The sequence below is a fragment of the Schistocerca serialis genome, unplaced genomic scaffold (assembly GCF_023864345.2).
Source record: "Schistocerca serialis cubense isolate TAMUIC-IGC-003099 unplaced genomic scaffold, iqSchSeri2.2 HiC_scaffold_1353, whole genome shotgun sequence".
Taxonomy (NCBI): Eukaryota; Metazoa; Arthropoda; class Insecta; order Orthoptera; family Acrididae; genus Schistocerca; species Schistocerca serialis.
This window is the reverse complement of record NW_026047573.1, coordinates 11,799,329-11,827,259: the sequence shown is the minus strand read 5'-3', so window position 1 is coordinate 11,827,259 and position 27,931 is coordinate 11,799,329.

The window sequence follows — 27,931 nt, the reverse complement described above, 5'->3', positions numbered from 1 at the left end:
GGCTCCCTCACATTGACGAATTAACACAGAAATTGCGTCGCTATGGAATACTATGGGTTCTATGACATCTCCTTCTAAATCGAGTAACGTTTGAATGGAATCGACAGGGTTTTCTTTTGGTATACGAGTACCTCCTTTCCGATGCACTATTCCTTCTTTACTGCATCCCTCGCTCCCTTACATTGAGGAATTACCTCAGAACTTGCGTCGCTATGACATACTATGTGTTCCATGACTTCTCCTTCTAAATCGAGTAACGTTTCTATGGACACGACAGAATTTTCTTTTGGGATACGACTATCTCCTTTCCAATGCACTACTCCTTCTGTACTGCATCCCTCGCTCCCTCACATTCGCGAATTAACACAGAAATTGCGTCGCTATGAAATACTAAGGGTTCTATGACTTCTCCTTCTAAAACGAGTAACGTTTCTGTTGAAACGACAGGACTTTCTTTTGGGAGACGAGTATCTCCATTCCGATGCACTATTCCCTCTTTACTGCATCCCTAGTTCGATCACATTGACGAATTAACACAGAAATTACTTCGCTAATAAATACTATGGGTTCCATGACTTCTCCTTTAAAATCAAGTAACGTTTCTATGGAAACGACAGGATTTTATTTTGGGATACGAGTATCTCCTTTCCGATGCTCTATTAGTTCTTTACTGCATCCCTAGCTCCGTCACATCGACGAATATTCTCAGAAATTGCGTTGCTCTGGAATACTATGGGTTCTAAAATTTCTCCTTCTACATCGAGTATCGTTTCTATTGATACGACGGGATTTTCTTTTTGATACGACTATCTCCTTTCCGTTACACTATTATTTCTTTACTGCATCACTCGCTCCCTCACACTGACGAATTAACGCACAAATTGCGTCGCTATGAAATAATATGTGTTCTGTGACTTCTCCATCTAAATCGAGTAACGTTTCTATGGAAACGACAGTAGTTTCATTTATGATACGAGGATCTCCTTTCCGATGCACCATTCCTTCCTGACTGCATCTCTCGCTCCCTCATATTGACGAATTAACACAGAAAATGCGTCGCTATGAAGTACTATGTAATCTATAAGTTCTACAGCTAAAGCGAAAAACGTTTCTATTGAAACGACAGGATTTTATTTTGGGATACAAGTGTCTCCTTTCTGATGCACTATTCCTTCTTTACTGCATCCCTCGCTCCCTCACATTGACGAATTAACAATGAAATTGCGTCGCTATGAAATACTATGGGTTCTATGACATTTCCTAAATCGAGTAACGTTTCTATGGAGGCGCCAGGATTTTCTTTTGAGATACGACCATCTCCTTTCCGATGCACTATTCCTTTTTTACTGCATCCCATCGTTCCCTCACATTGAGGAATAAGCACAGAAATTGCGTCGCTATGAAATTCCATGGGTTCTATGACTTATCCTTCTAAATCGAGTAACGTTTCAATGGAAACGACACTATTTTGTTTTGGGATACGAGTATCTCCTTTCTGATGCACTATTCCTTCTTTACTGCATCCCTCGCTCCCTCACATTGACGAATTAACACATAAATGGCATCGCAAAGAAATACTATGGGTTCTATGACTTCTCCTTCTAAATCGAGTAACGTTTCTATGGAAACAACAGGTACTTCTTTTGGGATACGAGTATCTCCTTTCCGATGCGCTATTCCTTCTTTACTGCATCCCTCGCTCCCTCACATTGACGAATAAGCACAGACATTGTGTCGCTATGGAATACTATGGGTTCAATGACTTCTCTTTCTAAATCGAGTAACATTTCTACGGAAACGAAAGGATTTTCTTTTGAAACACGAGTATCTCCTTTCCGATGCACAATTCCATCTGTGCCGCATCCCTCGCTCCCTCACATTGGCGAATTAACACAGAAATTGCGTCGCTATGAAATATTATGGGTTATATGACTTCTCCTTCTATATCGAGTAACGTTTCTATGGAACGACAGTATTTTCTTTTGGATTACGTTTCTTTTGGAACACGAGTATCTCCTATCCGGTGCACTATTCCTTCTTTACTGCATCTCTCGCTCCCTCACATTGACGATTTATCACAGAAATTGCGTCGCTATGGAATACTATGGGTTCAATGACTTCTCTTTCTAAATCGAGTAACATTTCTACGGAAACGAAAGGATTTTCTTTTGGGGTACGAGTATTTCCTTTCCGATGCACAATTCCTTCTTTCTGCATCCCTCGCTCCCTCACAATGACGAATTAACACAGAAATTGCGTCGCCATGAAATACTATGTGTTCTATAACTTCTCCTACCAATTCGAATAACGTTACCACGGAAACGACAGGATTTTCTTTTGGGAAACGAGTATCTCCTTTCCGATGCACTATTCCTTCTTTACTGCATCCCTCGCTCCCTAACATTGACGAATTATCACAGAAATGGCGTCGCTATGGAGTACTATGTGACCTATGACTTCTCCATCTTAATCGAGTGCCGTTTCTATGGAAACGTCAGGATTTTTCTTTTCGGATACGAATATCTCCTATCCGATGCATTATTCCATCTTTACTGCATCCCTGGCTCCCTCACATTGACGAATTATCACAGAAATTGCGTCGCTATGCTATACTATGTGTTCAATGACTTCTCCTTCTAAATCGAGTAATGTTTCTATGGAAACGAGAGGATTTTCTTTGGGAATACGAGTATCTCCTTTACGATGCACTATTTTTTCTTTACTGCATCCCTCGCTCCCTCACATTGACGAATTAACACAGAAATTGCGCCGCTATAAAAAGCTATGGGTTCTATGACTTCTCCTTCTAAATCGAGTAACGATTCTATTGAAACGACAGGATTTTCTTTTGGGATACGAGTATCTCCTTTCCGATGCACTATTCCTTCTTTAAGGCATCCCATCGTTCCCTCACATTGAGGAATAAGCACAGAAATTCCGTCGCTATGAAATACTATGGGTTCTATGACTTATCCTTCTAAATCGAGTAACGTTTCAATGGAAACGACATTATTTTCATTTGGGATACGAGTATCTCCTTCCCGATGCACTACTCCTTCTTTACTGCATCCCTCGCCCCCTCACATTGACGAATTAGCACAGAAATGGCATCGCTACGAAATACTATGGGTTCTATGACTTCTCCTTCTAAATCGAGTAACGTTTCTTCGGAAACGACAGGATTTTCTTTTGGGATACGAGTATCTACTTTTTGATGCACTATTCCTTCTTTACGGCACCCCTCGTTCCCTCACGTTGAGGAATAAGCACATAAATTGCGTCGCTATTAAATACTATTGGTTCTATTGATTCTCCTTCTAAATCGAGTAACGTTTCTATGGAAACGACAGGATTTTCTTTTGGGATACGAGCATCTCCTTTCCGATGCACTACTCCTTCTTTACTGCATCCCTCGCTCCCTCACATTGACGAATCAACAATGAAATTGTGGCTCTATGAAATACTATGGGTTCTATGTCTTATCCTTCTAAATCGAGTAACGTTTCTATGGAATCGTCAGGATTTTCTTTTGGGATACGAGTATCTCCTTTCCGATGCACTATTACTTCTTTACTGCATCCCTCGCTCCCTCACATTGACGAACTAACACAGAAATTCTGTCGCTATGAAATACTATGGGTTCTATGACTTCTCCCTCTAAATCGAGTAACGTTTCTACGGAAACGAAAGGATTTTCCTTTGGTATACGAGGATCTCAATTCCGATGCACTATTCTTTCTTTACTGCATCCCTCGCTCCCTCACATTGACGAATTAACCCAGAAATTGAGTCGCTATGAAATACTATGTGGTCTATGGCTTCTCCTTCTAATTCGAGTAACGTTTCTATGGAAACGACGGTATTTCCTTTCGGGATACGAGTACCTCCTTTCCGATGCACTATTCCTTCTTTACTGCATCCCACGCTCCACCACATTGACGAATTAACACAGAAATGGCGTCGCCATGAAATACTAAGGGTTCTATGACTTCTCCATCTTAATCGAGTAACGTTTCTATGGTAACATCAGGATTTTCTTTTGGGATACGAGTATCTCCTTTCCGATGTACAATTCCTTCTTTACTGCATCCCTCGCTCCCTCAAGATGATAAATTACCACAGAAATTGCGTCGCTATGAAATACTATCGGTTCTATGACATCCCCTTATAAATCGTTTAACGTTTCTATGGAAACAAAAGGATTTTCTTTTGGGATACGAGTATCTCCATTCCGATGCACTATTCCTTCTATACTGCATCCCTCGTTCCCTCACATTGACGAATTAACACAGAAATGGCGTCGCTATGTAATTCTATTTGTTCTATGACTTCTCCTTCTAAATCGAGTAACGTTTCTATGGAAAAGACAGAATTGTCTTTTGGGATACGAGCATCTTCTTTCCGCTGCGCTATTCCTTCTGTACTGCATCCCTCGCTCCCTCACATTGGCGAATTAACGCAGATATTGCGTCGCTATGGAATTCTATGGGTTCAATGACTTCTCCTTCTAAATCGAGAAACGTTTCTATGGAAACGACAGGATTTTCTTTTGGCATACGACTATCTCCTTTCCGATGCACTCTTCCTTCTTTACTGCATCCCTCGCACGCTCACATTAACAAATTAACGCAGAAATTGCGTCGCTATGAAATACTATGGGTTCTATGACTTCTCCTTCTAAATCGAGTAACGTTTCTATGGAAACGGCAGGATTTGCTTTTGGGATGCGAGTATCTCCTTCTTAATGCACTATTCCTTCTTTACTGCATCGCTCGCTCCCTCACATTGACGAATTAACATAGAAAATTCGTCGCTATGAATTACTATGGGTTCTATGACTTCTCCTTCTAAATCGTGTAACGTTTCTATAGAAAAGAGAGGATTTTCTTTTAAGATACAACTATCACCTTTCCGATGCACTATTCCTTCTTTACTGCATCCCTCGCTCCCTCACATTGACGAATTAACACAGGAATTGCGTCTCTATGAAATACTATTGGTTCAATGACTTCCCCTTCTAAATCGAGTAACGTATCTATTGAAACGACAGGATTTTCTTTTGGGATACGAGTATTTCCTTCCCGATGCACTATTCCTTCTTTACTGAATTCCTCGCTCCCTCACATTGGCGAATTGACACTGATATTGCGTCGCTATGAGATACTTCGGGTTCTATGACTTCTCCTTCTAAATCGAGTAATGTTTCCATTGAAACGACAGGATTTTCTTCTGGGATACGAGTATCTCCTTTCCGATGCACTATTCCTTCTTTACTGCATCTCACGCTCTCTCACATTGACGAATTATCACAGAAATTGCGTCGCTATCGAATACTATGTGCTCTGTGTCTTCTCTTCCTAAATCAAGTTACGTTTCTATGGAAACGACAGCATTTTCTTTTGGGATACGACTATCTCCTTTCCGATGCAGTATTCCTTCTTTACTGCATCCCTCGCTCCCACACAATGACGAATTAACAATGAAATTGCGTCGCTAAGAAATACTATGGGTTCAATAACTTCTCCTTCTAAATCGAGTAACGTTTCTATGGAAACGACAGGATAATCTTTTGGGATACGAGTATCTCCTTTCCGATGCACTATTTCTTCTTTACTGCATCCCTCGCTCCCTCACATTGGCGAATTAACATAGAAATTGCGTCGCTATGATATACTACGGGTTCTATGTCTTCTCCTTCTAAATGAAATAACGTTTCTATGGAAACGACAGGCTGTTCTTTTGAAATATGAGTATCTCCTTTCCGATGCACTATTCCATCTGTACTGCATCCCTCGCTCCCTCACGCTGGCGAATTAACACAGAAATTCCGTCGTTATGAAATACTATGGGTTCTATGACCTCTCCTTCCAAATCGAGTTACGTTTCTATTGAAACGACAGGATTATCAATTGGGATACGTGTATCTCCTTTCCGATGCACTATTCCTTCTTTACTGCATCCCTCGCTCCCTCACAATGAAGAATTAACACAGAAATTGCGTCGCCATGAAATACTATGGGTTCTATGACTTCTCCTTCTAAATCGAGTAGCGATTCTATAGAATCGACAGGATTTTCTTTTGGGAAACGAGTATCTGGTTTCCGATGCACTATTCCGTTTTTACTGCATCCCTCGCTCCCTCACTTTGACGGATAAGCACAGAAATTGCGTCGCTATGAAATACTATGGGTTCTACGACTTCTCCTTCTAAATCGAGTAACGTTTCTATTGATACGACGGGATTTTCTTTTTGATACGACTATATCCTTTCCGTTGCACTATTATTTCTTTACTGCATCACTCGCTCCCTCACACTGACGAATTAACGCTCAAATTGCGTCGCAATGAAATAATATGTTTTCTGTGACTTCTCCTTCTAAATCGAGTAACGTTTCTATGGAAACGACAGTAGTTTCATTTATGATACGAGGATCTCCTTTCCGATGCACCATTCCTTCCTGACTGCATCTCTCGCTCCCTCATATTGACGAATTAACACAGAAAATGCGTCGCTATGAAGTACTATGTAATCTATAAGTCCTCCAGCTAAAGCGAAAAACGTTTCTATTGAAACGACAGGATTTTGTTTTGGGATACAAGTGTCTCCTTTCTGATGCACTATTCCTTCTTTATTGCATCCCTCGCTCCCTCACATTGACGAATTAACAATGAAATTGCGTCGCTATGAAATACTATGGGTTCTATGACATTTCCTAAATCGAGTAACGTTTCTATGGAGGCGCCAGGATTTTCTTTTGAGATACGACCATCTCCTTTCCGATGCACTATTCCTTTTTTACTGCATCCCATCGTTCCCTCACATTGAGGAATAAGCACAGAAATTGCGTCGCTTTGAAATTCCATGGGTTCTATGACTTATCCTTCTAAATCGAGTAACGTTTCAATGGAAACGACATTATTTTCTTTTGGGATACGAGTATCTCCTTTCTGATGCACTATTCCTTCTTTACTGCACCCTCGCTCCCTCACATTGACGAATTAACACATAAATGGCATCGCAATGAAATACTATGGGTTCTATGACTTCTCCTTCTAAATCGAGTAACGTTTCTATGGAAACAACAGGAACTTCTTTTGGGATACGAGTATCTCCTTTCCGATGCGCTATTCCTTCTTTACTGCATCCCTCGCTCCCTCACATAGACAAATAAGCACAGACATTGCGTCGCTATGAATTACTATGGGTTCTATAACTTCTCCTTCTAAATCGAGTAACGTTTCTATGGAAAGGACAGGATGTTCTTTTGAAACACGAGTATCTCCTTTCCGATGCACAATTCCATCTGTGCCGCATCCCTCGCTCCCTCACATTGGCGAATTAACACAGAAATTGCGTCGCTATGAAATACTATGGGTTCTATGACTTCTCCTTCTATATCGAGTAACGTTTCTATGGAACGACAGGATTTTCTTTTGGATTACGTTTCTTTTGGAACACGAGTATCTCCTATCCGGTGCACTATTCCTTCTTTACTGCATCTCTCGCTCCCTCACATTGACGATTTATCACAGAAATTGCGTCGCTATGGAATACAATGGGTTCAATGACTTCTCTTTCTAAATCGAGTAACATTTCTACGAAAACGAAAGGATTTTCTTTTGGGGTACGAGTATTTCCTTTCCGATGCACAATTCCTTCTTTCTGCATCCCTCGCTCCCTCACAATGACGAATTAACACAGAAATTGCGTCGCCATGAAATACTATGTGTTCTATAACTTCTCCTACTAATTCGAGTAACGTTACCACGGAAACGACAGGATTTTCTTTTGGGAAACGAGTATCTCCTTTCCGATGCACTATTCCTTCTTTACTGCATCCCTCGCTCCCTAACATTGACGAATTAACACAGAAATGGCGTCGCTATGGAGTACTATGTGACCTATGACTTCTCCATCTTAATCGAGTACCGTTTCTATGGAAACGTCAGGATTTTCTTTTCGGATACGAATATCTCCTATCCGATGCATTATTCCATCTTTACTGCATCCCTGGCTTCCTCACATTGACGAATTATCACAGAAATTGCGTCGCTATGCTATACTATGTGTTCAATGACTTCTCCTTCTAAATCGAGTATCGTTTCTATGGAAACGAGAGGATTTTCTTTGGGAATACGAGTATCTCCTTTACGATGCACTATTTTTTCTTTACTGCATCCCTCGCTCCCTCACATTGACGAATTAACACAGAAATTGCGCCGCTATAAAAAGCCATGGGTTCTATGACTTCTCCTTCTAAATCGAGTAACGATTCTATTGAAACGACAGGATTTTCTTTTGGGATACGAGTATCTCCTTCCCGATGCACTACTCCTTCTTTACTGCATCCCTCGCTCCCTCACATTGACGAATTAACACAGAAATGGCATCGCTACGAAATACTATGGGTTCTATGACTTCTCCTTCTAAATCGAGTAACGTTTCTACGGAAACGACAGGATTTTCTTTTGGGATACGAGTATCTACTTTTTGATGCACTATTCCTTCTTTACTGCAAACTCGTTCCCTCACCTTGAGGAATAAGCACAGAAATTGCGTCGCTATTAAATACTATTGGTTCTATTGATTCTCCTTCAAAATCGAGTAACGTTTCTATGGAAACGACAGGATTTTCTTTTGGGATACGGGCATCTCCTTTCCGATGCACTACTCCTTCTTTACTGCATCCCTCGCTGCCTCACATTGACGAATCAACAATGAAATTGTGGCTCTATGAAATATTATGGGTTCTATGTCTTATCCTTCTAAATCGAGTAACGTTTCAATGGAATCGTCAGGATTTTCTTTTCGGATACGAGTTTCTCCTTTCCGATGCACTATTCCTTCTTTACTGCATCCCTCGCTCCCTCACATTGCCGAACTAACACAGAAATTCTGTCTCTATGAAATGCTATGGGTTCTATGACTTCTCCCTCTAAATCGAGTAACGTTTCTACGGAAACGAAAGGTTTTTCCTTTGGTATACGAGTATCTCAATTCCGATGCGCTATTCTTTCTTTACTGCATCCCTCGCTCCCTCACATTGACGAATTAACCCAGAAATTGAGTCGCTATGAAATACTATGTGTTCTATGGCTTCTCCTTCTAATTCGAGTAACGTTTCTATGGAAACGACGGTATTTCCTTTCGGGATACGAGTACCTCCTTTCCGATGCACTATTCCTTCTTTACTGCATCCCTCGCTCCACCACATTGACGAATTAACACAGAAATGGCGTTGCTATGTAATTCTATGGGTTCTATGACTTCTCCTTCTAAATCGAGTAACGTTTCTATGGAAAAGACAGATTTGTCTTTTGGGATACGAGCATCTTCTTTCCGCTGCACTATTCCTTCTGTACTGCATCCCTCGCTCCCTCACATTGGCGAATTAACACAGAAATTGCGTCGCAATGGAATTCTATGGGTTCAATGACTTCTCCTTCTAAATCGAGCAACGTTTCTATGGAAACGACAGGATTTTCTTTTGGGATACGACTATCTCCTTTCCGATGCACTATTCCTTCTTTACTGCATCCCTCGCACGCTCACATTAACAAATTAACGCAGAAATTGCGTCGCTATGAAATACTATGGGTTCTATGACTTCTCCTTCTAAATCGAGTAACGTTTCTATGGAAACGGCAGGATTTGCTTTTGGGATGCGAGTATCTCCTTCTTGATGCACTATTCCTTCTTTACTGCATCGCTCGCTCCCTCACATTGACGAATTAACATAGAAAATTCGTCGCTATGAATTACTATGGGTTCTATGACTTCTCCTTCTAAATCGTGTAACTTTTCTATGGAAACGAAAGGATTTTCTTTTGGTATACGGGTATCTCCTTTCCAAAGCACTATTACGACCTTACTGCATCCCTCGCTCCCTCACATTGACGAATTAACACAGAAATTGCGTCGCTATGAAATACTATACATACTAGAACTTCTCCTTCTAAATCGAGTAACGTTTCTATGGAAAAGGGAGGATTTTCTTTTGGGATACGAGTATCTCCTTTCCGATGCACTATTCCGTTTTTACTGCATACCTCGCTCCCTCACATTGGCGAATTGACACTGAAATTGCGTCGCTATGAGATTCTTCGGGTTCTATGACTTCTCCTTCTAAATCGAGTAATGTTTCCATTGAAACGACAGGATTTCTTTCTGGGATACGAGTATCTCCTTTCCGATGCACTATTCCTTCTTTACTGCATCTCACGCTCTCTCACATTGACGATTTATCACAGAAATTGCGTCGCTATCGAATACTATGTGCTCTGTGTCTTCTCTTCCTAAATCAAGTTACGTTTCTATGGAAACGACAGCATTTTCTTTTGGGATACGACTATCTCCTTTCCGATGCAGTATTCCTTCTTTACTGCATCCCTCGCTCCCACACAATGACGAATTACCAATGAAATTGCGACGCTAAGAAATACTATGGGTTCAATGACTTCTCCTTCTAAATCGAGCAACGTTTCTATGGAAACGAGAGGCTTTTCTTTTAGTATACGAGTATCTCCTTTGCGATGCACTATTTCTTCTTTACTGCATCCCTCGCTCCCTCTCATTGAAGAATTAACACAGAAATTGCGTAGCTATAAAAATCTATGGGTTCTATGACTTCTCCATCTAAATCGAGTAACGATTCTCTTGAAACGACAAGAGTTTCCTTTGGGATACGAGTATCTCCTTTCCGATGCACTATTCCGTTTTTACTGCATCCCTCGCTCCATCACATTGACGAATAAGCACAGCAATTGCGTCGCTACGAAATACTATTGGTTCTATAACTGCTCCTTCTAAATCGAGTAACGTTTCTATGGAAACGACAGGATTTCCTTTTGGGAAACGAGTATCTCCTTCCGATGCAATTTTCCGTCTTTACTGCATCTCTCGCTCCCTCACATTGACGAATTAACACAGAATTTCGTCGCTATGAAATACTATGGGTTCTATGACTTATCCTACTAAATTGAGTAACTTTTCTATGAAAACGACAGGATTTTCTTTTGTGATACGAGTATTTCCATCCCGATGCACTATTCCTTCTTTACTGCATTCCTCGCTCCCTCACATTGGCGAATTGACACTGATATTGCGTCGCTATGAGATACTTCGGGTTCTATGACTTCTCCTTCTAAATCGAGTAACGTATCTATTGTAACGACAGGATTTTCTTTTGGGATACGAGTATTTCCTTCCCGATGCACTATTCCTTCTTTACTGCATTCCTCGCTCCCTCACATTGGCGAATTGACACTGATAATGCGTCGCTATGAGATACTTCGGGTTCTATGACTTCTCCTTCTAAATCGAGTAATATTTCCATTGAAACGACAGGATTTTCTTCTAGGATACGAGTATCTCCTTTCCGATGCACTATTCCTTCTTTACTGCATCTCACGCTCTCTCACATTGACGAATTATCACAGAAATTGCGTCGCTATCGAATACTATGTGCTCTGTGTCTTCTCTTCCTAAATCAAGTTACGTTTCTATGGAAACGACAGCATTTTCTTTTGGGATACGACTATCTCCTTTCCGATGCAGTATTCCTTCTTTACTGCATCCCTCGCTCCCACACAATGACGAATTAACAATGAAATTGCGACGCTAAGAAATACTATGGGTTCAATGACTTCTCCTTCTAAATCGAGTAACGTTTCTATGGAAACGACAGGATTATCCTTTGGGATACGAGTATCTCCTTTCCGATGCACTGTTTGTTCGTTACTCCATCCCTCGCTCCCTCACATGGCGAATTAACATAGAAATTGCGTCGCTATGATATACTATGGGTTCTATGTCTTCTCCTTCTAAATGAAATAACGTTTCTATGGAAACGACAGGCTGTTCTTTTGAAATATGAGTATCTCCTTTCCGATGCACTATTCCATCTGTACTGCATCCCTCGCTCCCTCACATTGGCGAATTAACACAGACATTGCGTCGTTATGAAATACTATGGGTTCTATGACCTCTCCTTCCAAATCGAGTTACGTTTCTATTGAAACGACAGGATTATCTTTTGGGATACGTGTATCTCCTTTCCGATGCACTATTCCTTCTTTACTGCATCCCTCGCTCCCTCACAATGACGAATTAACAGAGAAATTGCGTCGCCATGAAATACTATGGGTTCTATGACTTCTCCTTCTAAATCGAGTAGCGATTCTATAGAAACGACAGGATTTTCTTTTGGGATACGAGTATCTGGTTTCCGATGCACTATTCCGTTTTTACTGCATCCCTCGCTCCCTCACTTTGACGGATAACCACAGAAATTGCGTCGCTATGAAATACTATGGGTTCTACGACTTCTCCTTCTAAATCGAGTAACGTTTCTATGGAAACGACAGGATTTTCTTTTAAGATACGACTATCTCCTTTCCGGTGCACTATTCCTTCTCTACTGCATCCTTCGCTCCCTTACATTGGCGAATTAACACAGAAATTGCGTGGCTATGATATATTATTGGTTCTATGACTTCTCTTTCTAGATCGAGTAACGTTTCTATGGAGACGACGGGATTTTCTTTTGGGATACAGCTATCTCCTTTCCGATGCACTATTCCTTCTGTACTGCATCCCTCGCTCTCTCACATTGGCGAATTAACATAGAAATTGCGTCGCTATGATATACTATGGGTTCTATGACTTCTCCTTCTAAATCGAGTAGCGTTTCTATGGAAACGACAGGATTTTCTTTTGAGTTAGGACTATATCCTTTCCGATGCTCTATCTTCGTTACTGCATCCCTCGTTCCCTCACAATGACGAATTAACAATGAAATTGTTTCGCTATGAAATACAATGGGTTCAATGACTTCTCCTTCTAAATCAAGTATCGTTTCTATGGAAACGACAGGATTTCCTTTTGAGGTACGAGTATCTCCTTTCCGTTGCACTATTAGTTCTTTACTACATCCCTCGCTTCCTCACATTGATGAATAAGCACAGAAATTGCGCGCTGTGAAATAGTATGTGTTCTATAAATTGTCCTTTCAAATCGAGTAACGTTTCTATGGAAACGACAGGATTTTCTTTTGGTATACGAGTATCTCCTTTCCGATGGACTATTCCTTCTTTACTGCATCCCTCGCTCCCTCACATTGTCGAATTAACATAGAAATTGCGTCGCTATGAAATACTATGTGTTCCATGACTTCTCCTACTAAATCGAGTTACGTTTCTAGGGAAACGACAGGATTTTCTTTTGGGTTACGAGTATCTCCTGTCCGATGCACTATTAGTTCTTTACTGCATCCCTCGCTCCCTCACACTGACGAATAAGCACAGACATTGCGTCGCTGGGAAATACTATGGGTTCTATAACTTATCCTTCTAAATCAAGTAACGTTTCTATGGAAACGACAGGATTTTCTTTTGGGATACGAGTATCTCCTTTCCGATGCATATTCCTTCTTTAGTGCATCCCTCGCCCCGTCACATTGACAAATTAACGCAGAAACTGCGTCGCTATGAAATAGTATGGGTCCTATGATTCTCCTTCTAAATCGAGTAACGTTTCTATGGAAACGACAGGATTTTCTTTTGGGATACGAGTATCACCTTTCTGAAGCACTATTCCGTCTTTTTTCTGCATCCCTCGCTCCTTCACATTAACGAATTAACACAGCAATTGCGTCGCTAAGAAATATTATGGGTTCCATGACGCCTCCTTCTAAATCGAGTAACGCTTCTATAGAAACTACAGAATTTTTTTTGGGATTCGAGTATCTCCTTTCCGTTGCACTATTCCGTCTTTACTGCATCCCTCGGTCCCTCACATTGGTGAATTAACATAGAAATTGCGTCGCTATGATATACCGTGGGAACTATGACTTCTCCTTCTAAATCGAGTAACGTTTCTATTGAAACGACAGGATTTTCTTTTGGGATACGTGTATCTCTTTTCCGAAGCACTATTAGTTCTTTAATGCACCCCTCGCTCCCTCCCATTGAAGAATAAGCACAGAAATCGCGTCGCTGTGAAATACTATGGGTTCTTCAACTTCTCCTTTCAAATCGAGAGACGTTTCTATGGAAACGACAGGATTTTCTATTGGCATAGGAGTCTCTCCATTCCGATGCACTATTCCGTCTTTGCTGCATCTCTCACTCCCTCACATTGACGAATTGACACAGAAATTGCGTCGCGATGAAATACTATGGGTTCTATGACTTCTCCTTCCATATCGAGTAACGATTCTAATGAGACGATAGGATTTTCTTTTGGGATACGACTATCTCCTTTCCGATGGACTATTCCTTCTTTACTGCATCCCTCGCTCTCTCACATTCAAGTGTTAACACAGAAATTGCGTGGCTATGAAATACTATGGGTTCTATGACTTCTCCTTCCAAACTAAGTAACGTTTGTATTGAAACGACAGATTTTTCTTTTGGGATTCGAGTTTCTAATTTCCGATGCACAATTCCGTCATTACTGCATCCTTCGCTCCCTCACATTGACGAATAAGCACAGACATTGCGTCGCTGTGAAATACTATGGATTCTATAACTTCTCCTTCTAAATCAAATAACGTTTCTATGGAAACCACAGGATTTTCTTTTGGGATACAAGTATTTCCTTTCCGATGCACTATGCATTCTTTAGTGCATCCCTCTCTCCCTCACATTGACAAATTAACGCAGAAACTGCGTCGCTATGAAATACTATGGGTTCTATTGTTCTCCTTCTAAATCGAGTAACGTTTCTATGGAAACGACAGGATTTTCTTTTGGGATACGAGTATCTCTTTTCCGATGCACTATTCCGTCTATACTGCATCCCTCGCTCTTTCACATTGACGAATTAACTTAGAAATTGCGTCGCTATGAAATACTATGGGTTCTATGACATCCATTTCTAAAACGACTAATGTTTCTATGGAAACGACAGGATTTTCTTTTGTGATACGAGTATCACCTTTCTGAAGCACTATTCCGTCTTTTTTCTGCATCCCTCGCTCCCTCACATTGACGATTTAACACAGCAATTGCGTCGCTATGAAATATTATGGGTTCCATGACGCCTCCTTTTAAATCGAGTAACGTTTCTATGGAAACGACAGGATTTTCTTTTGGGATACGACTATCTCCTTTCCGATGCACTATGCCTTCTTTACTGCATCCCTCGCTCCCTCACATTGACGAATTACCACAGAACTTGCGTCGCTACGGAATACAATGTGTTCTATGACTTCTCCTTCTAAATCGAGTAACATTTCCATGGAAACGACAGGATTTTCTTTTGGGATAGGAGTCTCTCTTTTCCGATGCACAATTCCGTCTTTACTGCGCCCCTCGCTCCCTCACATTGACGAATTAACACAGAAATTGCGTCGCTATGAAATACTATGTGTTCAATGACTTCTCCATCTTAATCGAGTAACGTTTCAATGGAAACGACAGGATTTTCTTTTGAGGTACTAGTATCTCCTTTCCGTTGCACTATTAGTTCTTTACTACATCCCTCGCTTCCTCACATTGATGAATAAGCACAGAAATTGCGCGCTGTGAAATACTATGTGTTCTATAAATTGTCCTTTCAAATCGAGTAACGTTTCTATGGAAACGACAGGATTTTCTTTTGGTATACGAGTATCTCCTTTCCGATGGACTATTCCTTCTCTACTGCATCCCTCGCTCCCTCACATTGACGAATTAACATAGAAATTGCGTCGCTATGAAATACTATGGGTTCCATGACTTCTCCTACTAAATCGAGTTACGTTTCTAGGGAAACGACAGGATTTTCTTTTGGGTTACGAGTATCTCCTTTCCGATGCACTATTAGTTCTTTACTGCATCCCTCGCTCCCTCACATTGACGAATAAGCACAGACATTGCGTCGCTGGGAAATACTATGGGTTCTATAACTTATCCTTCTAAATCAAGTAACGTTTCTATGGAAACGACAGGATTTTCTTTTATGATACGAGTATCTCCTTTCCGATGCATATTCCTTCTTTAGTGCATCCCTCGCCCCGTCACATTGACAAATTAACGCAGAAACTGCGTCGCTATGAAATAGTATGGGTTCTATTATTCTCCTTCTAAATCGAGTAACGTTTCTATGGAAACGACAGGATTTTCTTTTGGGATACGAGTATCACCTTTCTGAAGCACTATTCCGTCTTTTTTCTGCATCCCTCGCTCCCTCACATTAACGAATTAACACAGCAATTGCGTCGCTATGATATATTATGGGTTCCATGACGCCTCCTTCTAAATCGAGTGACGCTTCTATAGAAACTACAGGATTTTCTTTTGGGATACGAGTATCTCCTTTCCGTTGCACAATTCCTTCTTTACTGCATCCCTCGCTCCCTCACATTGACGAATTAACACAGAAATTGCGTCGCTATGAAATACTATGGGTTCCATGGCTTCTCCTTCTACATCGAGTTACGTTTCTATGGAAACGACAGGATTTTCTTTTAAGATACGAGTATCTCCTTTCCGATGGATTATTCCTTCTTTACTGCATCCCTCGCCCCCTCACATTCACGAGTTAACACAGAAATTGCGTCGCTATGAAATACTGTGGGTTCTATGACTTCTCCTTCTAAATCGAGTAACGTTTTTATTTAAACGACAGAATTTTTTTTGGGATACGAGTATCTCCTTTCCGTTGCACTATTCCGTCTTTACTGCATCCCTCGGTCCCTCACATTGGTGAATTAACATAGAAATTGCGTCGCTATGATATACCGTGGGAACTATGACTTCTCCTTCTAAATCGAGTAACGTTTCTATTGAAACGACAGGATTTACTTTTGGGATACGTGTATCTCTTTTCCGAAGCACTATTAGTTCTTTAATGCACCCCTCGCTCCCTCCCATTGAAGAATAAGCACAAAAATCGCGTCGCTGTGAAATACTATGGGTTCTTTAACTTCTCCTTTCAAATCGAGAGACGTTTCTATGGAAACGAAAGGATTTTCTATTGGCATAGGAGTCTCTCCTTTCCGATGCACTATTCCGACTTTACTGCGCATCTCGCTCCCTCACATTGACGAATTAACACAGAAATTGCGTCGCTATGAAATACTATGGGTTCTATGACATCCCCATCTAAATCGAGTAACTTTTCTATGGAAACGTCAGGATTTTCTTTTGGAATACGAGTCTCTCCTTTCCGATGCACTATTCCTCCTTTACTGCATCCTTCCCTCCCTCACATTCACGAATTAACACAGAAATTGCGTGGCTGTGAAATTCTATGGGTTCTATGACTTCTCTTTGTAAATCGAGTAACGTTTCTATTGAAACGACAGGATTTTCTTTTGGGATACGAGTACCTCCTTCCGATGCACTATTCCGTCTTTACTGCATCCCTCGCTCCGTCATATTGACGAAATAACACAGAACTTGCGTCACCATGAAATACTATGGGTTCCATGACTTCTCCTTTTACATCGAGTAACGTTTCTATGGAAACGACAGGATTTTGTTTTGGGATACGAGTATCTCCTTTCCGATGCACTATTAGTTCTGTACTGCATCCCTCGCTTCCTCACATTGAAGAATAAGCACAGAAATTGCGCCGCTGTGAAATACTATGCGTTCTATAACTTCTCTTTTCAAATCGAGTAACGTTTCTATGGAATCGACAGAATTTCCTTTTGGGATACGAGTATCTCCTTTCCGACGAACTATTCCTTCTTTACTGCATCCCTCGCTCCCTCACATTGTCGAATTAACGCAGAAATTGCGTCGCTATGAAATACTATGGGTTCTATGACCTCTCCTTCTAAATCGAGAAACGTTTCTATGCAAACGAGAGGATTTTCTTTTGGGATACGAGTATCTCCTTTCCGAAGCACTATTCCGTCTTTGCTGCATCTCTCACTCCCTCACATTGACGAATTAACACAGAAATTGCGTCGCGATGAAATACTATGGGTTCTATGACTTCTCCTTCCATATCGAGTAACGTTTCTATGGAGACGATAGGATTTCCTTTTGGGATACGAGTATCTCCTTTCCGATGGACTATTCCTTCTTTTCTGCATCCCTCGCTCTCTCACATTCAAGTGTTAACACAGAAATTGCGTGGCTATGAAATACTATGGGTTCTATGACTTCTCCTTCCAAACTGAGTAACGTTTCTATTGAAACGACAGAAATTTCTTTTGGGATTCGAGTTTCTAATTTCCGATGCACAATTCCGTCTTTACTGCATCCTTCGCTCCCACACATTGACGAATAAGCACAGACATTGCGTCGCTGTGAAATACTATGGATTCTATAACTTCTCCTTCTAAATCAAATAACGTTTCTATGGAAACCACAGGATTTTCTTTTGGGATACGAGTATCTCCTTTCCGATGCACTATTCCTTCTTTACTGCATCCTCGCTCCCTCACATTGACGAATCAACACAGAGATTGCGTCGCTATGAAACACTGTGGGTTCTATGACTTCTCCTTCTAAATCGAGTAACGTTTCTATTGAAACTACAGGATTTTCTTTTGGGATACGAGTATCTCCTTTCCGATGCACTATTCCGTTTTTACTGCATCCCTCGCTCCCTCTCATTGGTGAATTAACATAGAAATTGCGTCGCCATGAAATACCATGGGTTCTATGACTTCTCCTTCTAAGTCGAGTAACGTTTCTATTGAAACGACAGGATTTTCTTTTGGGATACGAGTATCTCTTTTCCGATGCACTATTCCGTCTATACTGCATCCCTCGCTCTTTCACATTGACGAAACAACATAGAAATTGCGTCGCTATGAAATACTATGTGTTCCATGACTTCTCCTTCTAAATCGAGTAACGTTTCAATGGAAACGACAGGAATTTCTTTTCGGATACGAGTATCTCCTTTCGTATGCACTATTAGTTCTCTACTGCATCCCTCGCTCCCTCCCATTGAAGAATAAGCACAGAAATCGCGTCGCTGTGAAATACTATGGGTTCTTTAACTTCTCCTCTCAAATCGAGAAACGTTTCTATGGATACGACAGGATTTTCTTTTGGGATAGGAGTCTCTCCTTTCCGATGCACTATTCCGTCTTTACTGCGCCACTCGCTCCCTCACATTGACGAATTAACTTAGAAATTGCGTCGCTATGAAATACTATGGGATTTATGACATCCATTTCTAAATCGACTAATGTTTCTATGGAAACGACAGGATTTTTTTTTGGGATACGAGTATCTCCTTTCCCAAGGACTATTCCGTCTTTGCTGCATCTCTCGCTGCCTCACATTGACGAAATAACACAGAAATCGCGGCGCTTGAAATACTATGGGTTCTATGACTTCTCCTTCTAAACCAAGTAACGTTTCCATAGATACGACAAGATTTACTTTTGGGATAGGATTCTCTCCTTTCCGATACACTATTCCGTCTTTACTGCATATTTCGCTCCCTCCCATTTGACGAATTAACACAGAAATCGCGTCGCTACGATATACTATGGGTTCCATGAATTCTCCTTCTAAATCGAGTAATATTTCTGTGGAAACTAGAGGATTATGTTTTGTGATACGACTATCTCCTTTCCGATGCACTATTAGTTCATTACTGCATTCCTCGCTCCCTCACATTGACGAACAAACACAGAAATTGTATCGCTATGGAATACTATGTGTTCAATCACTTCTCCTTCTAAATCGAGTAATGTTTCAATGGAAACGACAGGATTCTCTTTTGGGATACGAGTATCTCCTTTCCGTTGCACAATTCCTTCTATACTGCATCCCTCGCTCCCTCACATTGGCGAAGTAACACAGAGATTGCGTCGTTATTAAATACTGTGTGTTCTATGGCTCATCCTTCTAAATGGAGTAACGTTTCTATGGAAACGTGAGGATTTTCTTTTCGTATACTAGTATCTCCTTTCCGACGCACTATTCCTTCTTTACTGCATCCCTCGCTCCCTCACATTGACGAATTAACACAGAAATTGCGTCGCTATCAAATTCTATGGGTTCTATGACTTCTCCTTCTAAATCGGGTAACGTTTCTATGGAAACGACGGGATTTTCTTTAGGGATACGAGTATCTCCTTTCCGATGCACTATTAGTTCTATATTGCATCCCTCGCTCCCTCACATTGAAGAATAAGCACAGAAATCGCTTCGCTGTGAAATACTATAGGTTCTTTAACTTCTCTTTTCAAATCGAGAATAGTTTCTATGGAAACGACAGGATTTTCTTTTGGGATAGGAGTCTCTCCTTTCCGATGCACTGTTCCGTCTTTACTGCATCCCTCGCACCCTCACATTGACGAAATAACACAGAAATTTCGTCCCTATGACATACTATGGGTTCCATGACTTCTCCTTTTAAATCGAGTAACGTTTATATGGAAACGACAGGATTTTCTTTTGGGATCCGAGTATCTCCTTTCCGATGCACTATTAGTTCTTTACTGCATCCGTCGCTCCCTCCCATTGAAGAATAAGCACAGAAATCGCGTCGCTGTGAAATACTATGGGTTCTTTATCTTCTCTTTTCAAATCGAGAATAGTTTCAATGGAAACGACAGGATTTTCTTTTGGGATAGGAGTCTCTCCTTTCCGATGCACTGTTCCGTCTTTACTGCATCCCTCGCTCCCTCACATTGACGAAATAACACAGAAATTTCGTCCCTATGGAATTCTATGGGTTCTATGACTTCTCCTTCTAAATCGGGTAACGTTTCTATGGAAACGACGGGATTTTCTTTTGGGATACGAGTATCTCTTTTCCGATGCACTATTCCGTCTTTACTGCATCCCTCGCACCCTCACATTGACGAAATAACACAGAAATTTCGTCCCTATGAAATACTATGGGTTCCATGACTTCTCCTTTTAAATCGAGTAACGTTTCTACGGACACGACTAGATTTTCATTTGGGATACGAGTATCTCCTTCCCGAAGCACTATTCCGACTTTACTGCATTCCTCGCTCCCTCACATTGACGAAGTAACACATTAATTGCGTCGCTATGATATACTATGTGTTCTATGATTTCTCCTTTTAAATCGAGTAACGTTTGTATTGAAACGACAGGATTTTCTTTTGGGATACGAGTATCTCCTTTCTGAAGCACTATTCCGTCTATTTTCTGCATCCCTCGCTCCCTCACATTCACGAATTAACACAGAAATTGCGCGTCTATGAAATATTATGGGTTCCATGACGCCTCCTTCTAAATCGAGTTACGTTTCTATGGGAACGACAGGATTTTCTTTTGGGATACGACTATCTACTTTCCGATGCACTATGCCTTCTTTACTGCATCCCTCGCTTCCTCACATTGACGAATTAACACAGAAATTGCGTCGCTATGAAATTCTATGCGTTCTATGTCTTGTCCTTCTAAATGGAGTAACGTTTCAACGGAAACGACAGGATTTTCTTTTGGGATACGACTATCTTCTTTCCGATGCACTGTTCCTTCTCTACTGCATCCCTCGCTCCCTCACATTGACGAATTAACACAGCAATTGCGTCGCTATGAAATATTATGGGCTCCATGACGCCTCCTTCTAAATCGAGTTACGTTTCTATGGAAACGAGAGGATTATCTTTTGGGATACTACTATCTCCTTTCCAATGCACTATTACTTCATTACTGCATCCCTCGCTCCCTCACATTGACGAATAAACACAGAAATTGCGTCGCTACGAAATAGTATGGGTTCTATAACCTCTCCTTCTAAATCGAGTAACGTTTCTATGGAAACGACAGGATTTTCTTTTGGGATATGAGTATCCCATTTGCGATTCACGATTCCTTCTTTACTGCATCTCTCGCTCCCTCTCATTGACGAATTAATGTAGAAATTGCGTCGCTATGAAATACTATGGGTTCTATTACTTCTCCTTCTAAATCGAGTAACGTTTCTATTGAAACGAAAGGATTTTGTTTTGGTATACGAGTATCTCCTTTCCGATGCACTATTCCTTCTTTACTGCCACCCTGACTCCCTCACATTGACGAATTATCACAGAAATTGCATCGCTATGGAATACTATGTTTTCAATGACTTCTCCTTCTAAATCGAGTAACGTTTCAATGGAAACGACAGGATTTGCTTTTGGCATACTAGTATCACCTTTCCGTTGCACAATTCCTTCTCTACTGCATCCCTCGCTCCCTCACATTGACGAATTAACACAGAGATTGCGTCGCTATGAAATACTGTGGGTTCTATGGCTCATCCTTCCAAATCGAGTAACGTTTCTATGGAAACGAAAGGATTTTCTTTTGGTATACTAGTATCTCCTTTCCGATGCACTATTCCTCCTTTACTGCATCCCTCCCTCCCTCACATTAACGAATTAACACAGAAATTGCGTGGCTATGAAATACTATGGGTTATATGACTTCTCCTTCTAAACCGAGTAACGTTTCCGTTGAAACGACAGAATTTTCTTTTGGGATAGGAGTATCTCCTTTCCGATGCACTATTCCTTCTTTACTGCAACCCTCGCACCCTCACATTAACGAATTAACACAGAAATTGCGTGGCTATGAAATACTATGGGTTATATGACTTCTCCTTCTAAAACGAGTAACGTTTCAATTGAAACGACAGGATTTTTTTTTTTCGGATACGAGTATCTCCTTTCCGATGCACTATTCCGTCTTTACTGCATCCCTCGCTCATTCACTTTGACGAAATAACACAGAGATTGCGTCGCTACGAAATACTATGGGTTCCATGACATCTCCTTCCAAATCGAGTAACATTTCTATGGAAACGGCAGGATTTTCTTTTGGGATACGAGTATCTCCTTTCTGATGCACTATTAGTTCTTTACTGCATCCCTCACTCCCTCACATTGGCGAAATAACACCGAAATTACTTCGCTATGAAATACTTTGGATTCCATTACTTCTCCTTCTAAATCGAATAACGTTTCAATGGAAACGACAGGATTTTCTTTTGGGATACGAGTATCTCCTTTCCGATGCACTATTAGTTCTTTACTGCATCCCATTGAGGTATAAGCACAGAAATCGCGTCGCTATGAAATACTATGGGTTCTTTAACTTTTCTTTTCAAATCGAGAAACGTTTCTATGGAAACGACAGGATTTTCTTTTGGCATTGGCGTCTCTCCTTTCCGATGGACTACTCCGTCTTTACTGCGCCCCTCGCTCCCTCACATTGACGAATTAACACAGAAATTGCGTCGCTATGAAATACTATGGGTTCCATGACATCCCCTTCTAAATCAAGTAGCGTTTCTATGGAATCGACAGCATTTTCTTTTCTGATAAGAGCATCTCCTTTGCGAAGCACTATTCCGTCTTTGCTGCATCTCTCGCTCTCTCACATTGACGAATTAACACAGAAATTGCGTCGCGATGAAATACTATTGGTTCTATGACTTCTCCTTCTATATGGAGTAACGTTTCTATGGAAACGACAGGATTTTCTTTTGGGATACGAGTATCTCCTTTCCGATGCACTATTCCTCCTTTACTGCATCCCTCCCTCCCTCACATTCACGAATTAACCTAGAAATTGCGTGGCTATGAAATGCAATGGGTTCTATGACTTCTCATTCTAAACCGAGTAACGTTTCTGTTGAAACGACAGGATTTTCTTTTGGGATAGGAGTCTCTCCTTTCCGATGCACTATTCCGTCTTTACTGCATACCTCGCTCCCTCACATTGACGAATTAACACAGAAATAGCGTCGCTACGAAATACTATGGGTTCCATGAATTCTCCTTCTAAATCGAGTAATATTTCTATGGAAACGAGAGGATTAGCTTTTGGGATACGAGTTTCTCCTTTCCGACGCACTATTAGTTCATTATTGCATCCCTCGCTCCCTCACATTGACGAATAAACATAGAAATTGCGTCGCTATGAAATAGTACGAGTTCAAATACTTCTCCTTCTCAATCGAGTAACGTTTCTATGGAAACGACAGGATTTTCATTTGGGATATGAGTATCTCACTTCCGATGCACGACTCCTTCTTTACTGCAGCTCTCGCTCCCTCACATTGTCGAATTAACGCAGAAAATGCGTCGCTATGAAATACTATGGGTTCTATGACTTCTCCTTGTATATCGAGCAACGTTTCTATTGAAACGAGGGATTTTGTTTAGGTATACGAGTATCTCCTTTCCGATGCACTATTCCTTCTTTACTGCCTCCCTGGGTCCCTCACATTGACGACTTATCACAGAAATTGCATCGCTATGGAATACTATGTATTCAATCACTTCTCCTTCTAAATCGAGTAACGTTTCAATGGAAACGACAGGATTTTCTTTTGGGATAGGAGTATCTCCTTTCTGATGCACTATTAGTTCTTTACTGCATCCCTCGCTCCCTCACATTGACGAATAAGCGTTGAAATTGCGTCACTGGAGATCCTATGTGCTCTATAACATCTTCTTTACAATCGAGCAACGTTTCTACGGACACGACTAGATTTTCTTTTGGGATACGAGTATCTCCTTCCCGAAGCACTATCCCGACTTTACCGCATTCCTCGCTCCCTCACATTGACGAATTAACACAGAAATTGCGTCGCTATGAAATACTATGTGATCTATGACTTCTCCCTCTAAATCGAATAACGTTTCTATGGAAACGACAGGATTTCCTTTTGGGATACGAGTATCTCCTTCCCGAAGCACTATCCCGACTTTACTGCATTCCTCGCTCCCTCACATTGACGAATTAACACAGAAATTGCGTCGCTATGAAATACTATGTGATCTATGACTTCTCCCTCTAAATCGAGTAACGTTTCTATGGAAACGACAGGATTTTCTTTTGGGACACAAGCATCTCCTTTGCGATGCATTATTCCGTCTTTACTGGATCCCTCGCTCCCTCACATTGACCAAATAACACAGATATTGAGTCGCTATGAAATACTATGGGTTCCATTACTTCTCCTTCCAAACCGAGTAACGTTTCTATTGAAACGACAGTATTTTCTATTGGGATAGGAGTCTCTCCTTTCCGATGCACTATTCCGTCCTTACAGCATCCCTCGCTCCCTCTCATTGACAAAATTAACACAGAAATTGCGTCGCTATAAAATACTATGGGTTCTATGATTCTCCTTCTAAATCGAGTAACGTTTCTTGGAAACGACAGGATTTTTATTTGGATTACGAGTATCTCCTTTCTGAAGCACTATTCCGTCTTTTTTCTGCATCCCTCGCTCCCTCACATTGACGAATTAACGCAGAGATTGCGTCGCTACGAATTACTATGGGTTCTATGACTTCTCCTTCTAAATCGTGTAACGTTTCCGTGGAAACGACAGGATTTTCTTTTGGGATACGAGTATCTCCTTTCCGATGCACTATTCCTTCTTTACTGCATCCCTCGCTCGATCACATTGACGAATTAACACAGAAATTGCGGCGCTATGAAATTCTCTGGGTTCTATGACTTCTCCTTCTAAATCGAGTAACGTTTATATGGAAACGACAGGAATTGCTTTGGGATACGACTATCTCCTTCCGATGCACTATTCCTTCTGTACTGCATCCCTCGCTCCCTCACATGGGCGAATTAACACAGAAATCACGTGGCTATGATATACTATGGGATCTATGGCTTCTCCTCCTAAATCGAGTATGGTTTCTATTGAAACGACAGGAATTTCTTTGGGATACGAGTATCTCATTTCCGATGCACTATTCCTTCTGTACATTATCCCTCGCTCCCTCGCATTGACGAATTAACACCGATATTGCGTCGCTTCGAAATAAAATGCGTTCTATGACTCCCCCTTCAAAGTCGAGTAACGTTTCTATTGAAACGACAGGATTTTCTTTTGGGATACGAGTATCTCCTTTCCGCTGCACTATTCCTTCTTTACTGCATCCCTCGCCCCCTGGCATTGACGAATTAACACAGAAATTGCGTGGCTATTAAATACTATGGGTTCTATTATCTCTCCTTCTAAATCGAGTAACGTTTCTATGGAAACGATAGGATTCTCTTTTGGGATACGAGTATCTCCATTCCGATGCACTATTCCTTCTTTACTGCATCCCTCGCTCCCTCAGAAAGACGAATTAACACAGGAATTGCGTCGCTATAAAATACTATGGATTCTATGACTTCTCCTTCAAAATCGAGTAACGTTTCTATGGAAACGACAGGATTTTCTTCTGGTATACGAGTATCTCCTTTCCGATCCACTATTCCTTCTCTGCTGCATCCCTCGCTATCTCACATTGACGAATTAACACAAAAATTGCGTCGCTATGAAATACTATGGGTTCTATGACTTTTCCTTCTAAATCGAGTAACGTTCCTATGGAAAAGACTGGATTTTCATTTGGTATACGAGTATCTCCTTTCCGATGCACCATTCAGTCTTTGCTGCATCCCCCTCTACCTCACATTAACGAATTAAAACAGAAATTGCGTCTCTATGAAATACTAGGGGTTCTATGACTTCTCCTTCTAAATCGAGTAACGTTTCTATGGAAACGACCGGTTTTTCTTTTGGTATACGAGTATCTCCATTCCGATGCACTATTCCTTCTTTACTGCATCCCTCGCTCTCTCACATTGACGAATTAACACAGAAATTGCGTCGCTTTGAAATACTATGGGTTCTATGACTTTTCCATCTAAATCGAGTAACGTTTCTTTGGAAACGACTGGATTTTCTTTTGGTAAAGGAGTATCTCCTTTCCGATGCACTATTCCTTCTTAACTGCATCCTTCGCTCCCTCACATTGACGAATTAACGTAGAAATTGTGTCGCTATGAGTTATTATGGTTTCTATGACTTCTCCCTCTAAATGGAGTATCGTTTCCATGGAAAAAACAGGATTTTCTTTTGGCAAACGAGTATCTCCTTTCCGATGCACTGTTCCTTCTTTAGCGCATCACTCGCTCCCTCACATTGACGAATTAAAACAGAAATTGCGTCGCTATGAAATGCTATGGGTTCTATGACTTCTCCTTCTAAATCGAGTAACGTTTCTGTGGAAACGACAGTAATTTCCTTTTGGATACGAGTATCTCCTTTCCTATGCACTATTCCCTCTTCACTGCATCCCTCGCTCCCTCTCATTGACGAAATAACGCGGAAATTGCGTCGCTATGAAGTACCATGGATTCTATGACTTCTCCTTCTAAATCAAGTCACGTTTCTATGGAAAGGGCAGGATTTTCTTTTGGGATACGAGTATCTCCTTTTCGATGCACTATTCCTTCTTTACAGCGTCTCTCGCTCCCTCACTTTGACGAATTAACACAGAAATTGCGTCGCTATCAGATACTATGGGTTCTATGACATCTCCTTCTAAATCGAGTAACGTTTCTATGGAAACGACAGGTTTTTCTTCTGGCATACGAGTATCTCCTTTCCGATGCACCATTCCATCTCTAATGCATCCCTCGCTCCCTCACATCGACGAATTAACACAGAAATTGCGTCGCTATTAAATACTATGTGTTCTATGACTTCTCCTCCTAAATCGTGTAACGTTTCTATGGAAACGACAGGATTTTCTTTTGGGATACGACTATCTCCTTACCAATGCACTTTTCTCTCTTTACTGCATCTCTCGCTCCCTCACACTGACGAATTGACACAGAAATTGCGTCGCTATGAAATACTATGGGTTCTAAGACTTCTCCTTCTAAATCGAGCAACGTTTATATGGAAACGACAGGAATTGCTTTTGGGATACGAGTATCTCCTTCCGATGCACTATTCCTTCTGTACTGCATCCCTCGCTCCCTCACATGGGCGAATTAACACAGAAATCACGTGGCTATGATATACTATGGGATCTATGGCTTCTCCTCCTAAATCGAGTAATGTTTCTATTGAAACGACAGGATTTTCTTTGGGATACGAGTATCTCATTTCCGATGCACTATTCCTTCTGTACTTTATCCCTCGCTCCCTCACATTGACGAATTAACACCGATATTGCGTCGCTTCGAAACAAAA